Genomic DNA, 7,270 nt, shown 5'->3' with positions numbered 1-7,270 from the left:
GAAACACCTCAGTCGGTTCTAGGAGCCTTAAGACCGGGCGACTGGATGGTGTCCTTGGACCTACAGGACGCGTACTTTCACGTGCCGATCCACCCTCTTTCAAGAAAGTTTCTGAGGTTTATGCTAAGGGACAAAGTTTTGGCAATTCCGAGCCCTTTGTTTCGGTTTAAGCACGGCTCCGATGGTATTTACCATGATCATGAAAAACGTAGCGAGATGGTTACATTCTGCAGGAATAAGAGTGTCCTGTATCTCGACGATTGGCTGATCAGAGCATCGTCAGAAGAAAGGTGTCTGAAGGACCTTCACTTCACGTTGGCCTTGGCGAAGTCCCTGGGACTTCTGGTCAACCTCGAAAAGTCGCATCTGACCCCAACACAGTCCATCGTGTATCTGGGGATTCAGATGTATTCAGTGGCTTTTCGAGCGTTTTCCGTCCCAGGAACGACAGCTGCAAGGCTTAGAGAAAGTCTCGGCATTCCTGGGGAAGGAAGCTTGCTCGCGAGGGAATGGATGAGTCTGCTGGGAACCATTTCCTCTCTGGAAAAGTTTGTTTCCCTGGGAAGACACACCTCAGACCTCTCCAGTTTTTTTTAGCAGACGAATGGAGAGTCAGAGAGGATCTGGATGCGACCCTTTTCATCACCAAATCGGTGAAGAACCATCTAAGATGGTGGTTAGATCCTCGGAAGTTTCGAGAGGGGTTGTCCCTAAAGCTTCTGAGCCCACAGACCTAGTGTTGTTTTCCGCCGACGCTTCGGTGTCGGGATGGGGAGCAACACTGGGAGGGGAGGAAGTGTCAGGCACCTGGAGGGGGGAACAGGTGTCCTGGCACATCAATGTAAAGGAACTAGCGGCGGTTTTTTCTGGCGCTACAGTTCTTCCAACAAAAGGTTGCAGAGAAAGTAGTCCAAGTCAACTCGGGACAAACCCCACAGCCCTGGCGTACCTAAAGAAGCAGGGAGGTACACACTCCCGTCCTCTGTTTTATTTAGCGAGGGAGATTCTGCTGTGGGCAGATGCGAGACGGATAAGGATCCTGACGAGATTTATCGCAGGAGTCCAGAACAGGCAGAGCAGACCTTATCAGCCGACAAGATAACAGATCCTGCCGACGGAGGAATGGACGTCTTGCATCAGGACGTAGTCGAGAGCTCTGGAGACTGTGGGGGCTGTCCGTTAGTCGACCTTTTTGCGACGTCGAGAACAAAGAGGTTGCCTCTTTATTGCTCTCCTGTGCTGGATCCGGGAGCAGTCCGCGATAGACGCTCTGCTCTGGGACTGGACGAACTGGACTTATATGCCTTCCCGCCATTCAAGATCATGGGGGAAGTAGTAAGGAAGTTCGCGCATCGGAGGGGACGAGGTTGACCCTGATCGCCCCGATGTGGCCCGCGAAAGAATGGTTCACAGAGGTAATGTCATTCATCATAGACTTTCCGAGGACATTGCCCTGGAGGAAAGATCTACTCAGACAGCCCCACTTCGCAAGAATATCACCGAAACCTCTCCGCTCTGGGTCTGACTGCGTTCAGACTATCGAAAAACTGGCCAGAGCGAGAGGTTTTTCTAAAGCAGCTGCAAAGGCGATCGCCAATGCTAGGAGAACGTCCTCGAGAGCTGTTTACCAGTCGAAGTGGGCTTCCTTCAGGGCATGGTGTAGAAAGGAGGGTATTTCCTCTTCCTCTACCTCTGAGCCAGATAGCCGATTTCCTGCTATTTTAAGAAATGTGCAGAAGCTGGCGGTCCCGACATCAAGGGATATAAGAGCATGCTGTCGGCAGTCTTCCGACACAGAGGACTAGACCTGTCTGATAACAGGGATCTTCACGATCTCCTGAGATCATTTTGAGACATCCAAGATACCTCAGGCGAGGCCTCCTTCTTGGCCGAACCTGGATTTAGTCCTTAGACTGTTAATGTCGAGTCCTTTCGAACCTCTGCATGAAGCGGTCTCTTAGGAACTTGACTAAGAAGGCTCTTTTCCTAACTGCTCTGGCGACGGCGAAGAGAGTTAGCGAAATTCAGGCCATTTGTAAGAGTGGGCTTCAAAGGGGACAATGCTGTCTGCTCTTTGAGTCCCACTTTCTTAGCAAAGAATGAAAACCCGTCGAACCCTTGGCCAAGGAGCTTTGAAATCAAGGGTATGACAAGCCTTGTGGGCCAAGAACCTGAGAGAGTCCTGTGTCCTGTCAGGGCTCTAAAGTTTTATGTCCACAAGACTAAAGAAGTACGAGGTCCCTCAGATAATCTCTGGTGTTCGGTTAAACGACCCGATATACCGTTATCCAAGAACGCTTTGGCGTTCTTTCTGAGGGACGTCATTAAAGAGGCTCATTCGTCTTCCACACAGATCGATTTGAGCCTCTTGCGAGTGAAAGCTCACGAGGTCAGAGCTGTTGCAACCTCGCTTGCCTTCCAAAGGAACATGTCGATCAAGGACATCCTTGACGCCACCTTTTGGAGGAGCAATTCAGTATTCGCCTCACACTACTTGAGAGATGTGAGAACGATATACGAGGACTGTTGTTCTCTTAGGCCATACGTTTCTGCAGACACAGTCTTGGGGGCTGAAGGTAGCTCTCTCCCTATCCCTTAGTTAGGTTTAGGTTAGTTTTTAGTTGATGTGTTTTTTGGTTGTGGTGAGGCTTTGGTGAAGACCTCCCATCTTTTAGCTTAGTGTTCAGAGGGTCTTTGTTAGTTGGTCAGGTGGTGGTCAGTTGCTTCGTTGCCCTCATTTGTATGGCTCTATGCTCTTGTCACATTGAGGTCACGTCCCCGTTGACAGAGCATTCAGAGCGCACCAGCACTACAGGTCTCCACCTGGCTGGCAACTCTGATTAAGCACAAGCAGGCTGTAGTGACAGTAATCACAGAGTCTACTTTGCTAACAGGTGAGGAACCAAGGTGTATTTCATCTACTTAATTTAAGTTTCCTACAAATCCTATTCTGTCTCTTCCCACCATCCGAAGGTGGGATTCAGCTATATATATATCTGCCAAGTAAGTCTCATGAACAAAATGTTATTGTTATAATGCAATTAAGTTTGTTGTTCATTACTTTTACCTTGGCAGATATAATACTAATTAAGTGGCCCACCCACGCCCCCCTCCCCAGGGAGGGACCGAGTGGCCCACTCGATAAAAATAAAAATGAATAGAAAATGGGAATGGTTCCTGATATCCGCCTCCCAGCGGCGGGAATGGGTACTACCACCTGGCCGCCCACTGCGTGTGCCGCGAGTTTTGAAATTCTGTCGGACTTCTTAGAATACAGCTATATATATATCTGCCAGGTAAGTATGAACAAACTTAATTGTATTATAACAATAACATATTTATTACTCTGGTATGTAGCAAAGACATTTTGATCCTCAGTACAATCTCCTTTCGATGCCCTCTGGGGCAATGAAAATAACTGGGAGCACAATTTGAATCCAATATGTATGGGGAAGACTTAGAACTCCTCCCTAATGCTGCAGGGAGACCACCCCTCCAGTTCCAGCTTTAGGTATTGGAAAAGTGGGAGACAGTCTCCTTTTCTAACTGCCATGAGTAAAGGATGCCTGTCATGCTACTGGGTGATTGGCAGTGGAGGAATGGTTAGTCAGTCTCATATCTTTCCAGCTACCACTTCACTCCCTTCTCTTGGGTACTAGTACTGTTTCTGGCCTACTCCTTAGTATATTGCAGAGCTGTGTCCCCGTTAGCACAAGTATGAAAGTGATGCAGGAGAAGAATGTGCTGGAAGCCATAGATGCCTTTCTCTGCACTTTTGTATGTACGTACGTACTGTAGTTCGTATTCTTTGCAGAGAAGTCAACCGGAGTTTAACAACTGATCATCAGTCTTTCGCTGTTGAATGAGTGCATGCTGTGGGCTTAGTTCAAAATGGAGACAGCTCATTCCAAAATTCATAAAAGAACACTTTTATTCAGGGTCTTACCAAGCAATTATTCAGCTGTAGGATACTACTGCAGCAGATCAAAATTCAAACTTTGGCGGTGGCACCACCATCGCTATTGTAGGTAACCAGTTATCGACCACTTTCGGTAAACAGGTATGACAACATTGCACTCTTCAATTGGATTTCTGCTGGCTCCCGGGTAACATCGTTAGCTAGGCGGACCTTCTTCGTCATCATTTGGATGGTTTTTTGGCTTTCCTCGATATTGGTGATGTACAGCATTGTTGTGGTTGTCATTATTTCAAGATTAACTTAGCTTATTTTGTTTAGTTTGCTGCCTTATTTGCTTGAATATGTCTGATTCAAGTACATCTGGAGTTAGATTTTGCATAGATGGCTGCAAAACTAGGTTAGTAAAGTGGACTTGAATAGGAGAGCGGCATTTTCAGCTGCAAAGATGTTTTTTTGTCAGAGATCAACCATCTGGTTCACAACCTTTAAGATCTTGGAAATCTTCAGTTTTATGGACTGGTCGATCGGAGCATTAGCGAGGAAGTTGGAGGACTGCCCTTCGCTTTCTGAGGATCTTCGGGAGGACTGGTTGGGAGTTCTTTCCTGCTCTGATAAGGCTATTAGAGGTGGTGCAGATAAAATAGTTTCCTTGTTTGCCATGGGAGTGTTAAAGAAGCGTGAGCTTTGGTGCTCTTTTACCACAAAAGGGGTGATGACTGAATATTTTCTAGCCTAATCTTTCCTTTGAGTTAAAAATGTACAATCTACCCAACTGTTCATGTTCATTGGTACCAGTATACTCCAACTTAAGACTGAACAACACCACAACATGACTTACAAACTTAAATACATCAAGACATTTTCTAAAATCATACACACGTTTCCCATACATTGAACATCGCCCACATTTTGCTAATACAGAAAATGAAAATAAAATAACTCAGACTAAATGGATATAATCAATGACGACCCAGAAGTCTGCTCTAATGTTCTCCCCTCTTGATAAGTCGCACCTATTTCTTTAAGGTGCAGTGCAAGATATCCTCTCGGTGCTCGAAAAGAAGTCCACTACAGATTTGCTTGCACAATCCACTTAGCGCCTTAAGTCCTCGACTGCAGTTGCAATGCCCGCTAAGTCCGTTTCAACACTTCAGAAGCAGCCTTTTCGTGGCGGAAAGTCTCCACCATTTACCAGAACTCACACCACCCTTCACCCACCTTCCAAGCCCACGTTAGGAGCCGTAGCTAAGCCTGCACACAAGTAATGTTTCTGACCTTCAAATGCCAGTAGGCGCCAGGCTCCACCATTTTTGGGAGGAGTGGAAGAACAGGGGTGCAGATTTTAGTGTATGGGCGGTGGTTTTAATTTTTAGTGTAGGTGACGGCGTTGTCTGGTATTGTTTTTTGGTACTGTGCCCAGGGCAAGGGCACCTGTCTTTTAACTTTGCAGGCTGTTGGAACTGTCCTTCTCCGCAAAGCCCCACTTGAAGTAGAGGCACCCCATGGCTCTTACGCCACACCACTGCAGATTAGGAGGAGCACCATCCAGAGGCAGTAATCACCTGCAGTATCTTCCTAACCAGGTAAGGAAACATCAAACATTGTGTCAATGCTAGCAAACTTTTTCTATTGCAAACTCATTATCATTACTGAATGTTTTGCCATAGTAGAATGTTTCCATGTGTCCCATCTCCTCTCAATATAGTATATGATTCAGCAATGTAATTACTACTTGGTAAGTTATATAGGAATGACATTTTTATAATAAAATAAAGTTTCGTACATGCAACTTCCCCGGCAGATATATACTTAGCTATAGTCTCCGACGTCCCCGACAGAATTTCAAATTTCACGGCTCACGCTACAGGTAGGTCAGGTGATCTACCCTCCCGCCGCTGGGTGGCGGGACTAGGAACCATTCCCGTTTTCTAATTAGATTTTCTCTGTCGCCGGTTCCAACAACGGTTCCTCCTGATTTGGATTTTGTTTTTTCGCTTGCCGTGGATCTTTCTTGGACTGTCTTTTGGTGACGTATTGGATCGTTGGCTTGGCATACGCTTTTGTGGACTTTTCTTAGGATTTGCTTTTTCTGATTCTCTAATATGTCTGACGCTGGTACTGTATTTAGAGTGTGTGCGATGGATGACTGTAAGGTGAGACTACCGAAGGGTTCGGTAGATCCTCACACTGTATGCATGAGGGGTCGGGGTAATGAATGTTCTATTAATAATCCTTGTGCTGAATGTGAGGGTTTGAATGAGGAAGGATGGAAGTCTCTTTCTTCTTATTTGAGGAAGTTAGAGAAGGACAGGGTTAGGAAAGCTCCGTCCAGAAGCTCCAGTAGGTCTCGTACTAACGAGCTAGTCGAGGATGCTTTAGAACCTAACCATAATGTAGTTGTTGCAACCTCTCCTCCAGTTTCAGCCCCTTCTCCCTTCATCGAACCTGCGGATTTGTCTTCTGAGATGGCTGACATGAAAGCCGCTCTGCGCAGGATGGAATTGCAGTTGCTTGCAATGGAAGGTAAGAGTGCTGTGGGAAGTGATGTGTGCAGTGTTCCCAGTGTAGTGGGGGGGGGGCATCTGATCGGCTCCACAACGCTCCCAGGTCTAGACCTCTTCCAAACTCCCAGGCCCAGTGGAGGAGGAATGTCGAAAACCGTAAGGAGGTTGTAGAGAATCCCCACCGGTCAGGCGTCCCTTCGGCAGGCCCTGTTGTCTCGACCCAGGCTGCCATGGATCGCCACAGGAAAGGCTTCCTTAGGAAGTGCTTTTCGTCGTCCAATTCGGCTTCTCCAAGGCGTGGATGGAGTTCGGCTGAGGAGTCTCGCCCTTTGAAGAGATCCTGGAAGGCGCCCAGCAGTGTTTTAGGCTCCAGCCTGGAGCGCTTCCCTGAGGAGTCGCCGTATGACTCGAAGAGAGCCAGGAGATTCCAGGACAGCCCTGCTTCTCGTGCGGCTCTTCCCTCTTCTCCAAGACCTCTCTCGCCTTCTCCTGAAGGAGATCAGGAGAAGTCCACTAAGCGCATTCTTGTGGACCTTCAGGAGCAGCTTTCAACGTTGATGGGCTTGCTGGATAAGGATCCTCCTCGCAGGAAGGACATCGCGCTTCCGATCAAGAGGTCTAGACTTCTCTCTCGGACGGAAGACCTCCCTTCTCGCAAGAGACTTGCTTCTCGGGACAGAAGCCCTTCTTCGAGAAGTTCTAGGCTCCTCTTCCCTGTTAGGCGCTCTTCTCCTGTTAGCCGCTCCTCTTGATAGGCGCTCCTCTCCTAGCAGACGCTCTTCTCCTGCCAGGCGCTCTTCTCCCAGCAGGTGCTTCTCCCCTGGCAGGCGCGATTCCCCTGACAGGC

The 7,270-nt window shown here is 47.7% G+C and overlaps 1 protein-coding gene across 1 annotated transcript in view; it reads left to right on the top strand.

Moving 5' to 3' along the window:
* Positions 1–4,952: 4,952 nt before the first annotated feature.
* The window catches only part of LOC135212695 (FHF complex subunit HOOK interacting protein 2A-like), a 177,018-nt gene continuing 174,700 nt past the window's right edge, over positions 4,953–7,270 (top strand). Inside the window, exon 1 of the mRNA XM_064246378.1 lies at positions 4,953–5,502. The gene's annotated coding sequence lies outside the window, so the exon portion shown is untranslated. The remainder of the gene's footprint in view (positions 5,503–7,270) is intronic.

Source organism: Macrobrachium nipponense, chromosome 41 (genome assembly GCF_015104395.2).
Source record: "Macrobrachium nipponense isolate FS-2020 chromosome 41, ASM1510439v2, whole genome shotgun sequence".
Lineage (NCBI taxonomy): Eukaryota > Metazoa > Arthropoda > Malacostraca > Decapoda > Palaemonidae > Macrobrachium > Macrobrachium nipponense.
Note: the sequence above shows the minus strand (reverse complement) of the source record. Positions and strands in the feature narration are given on the sequence as shown.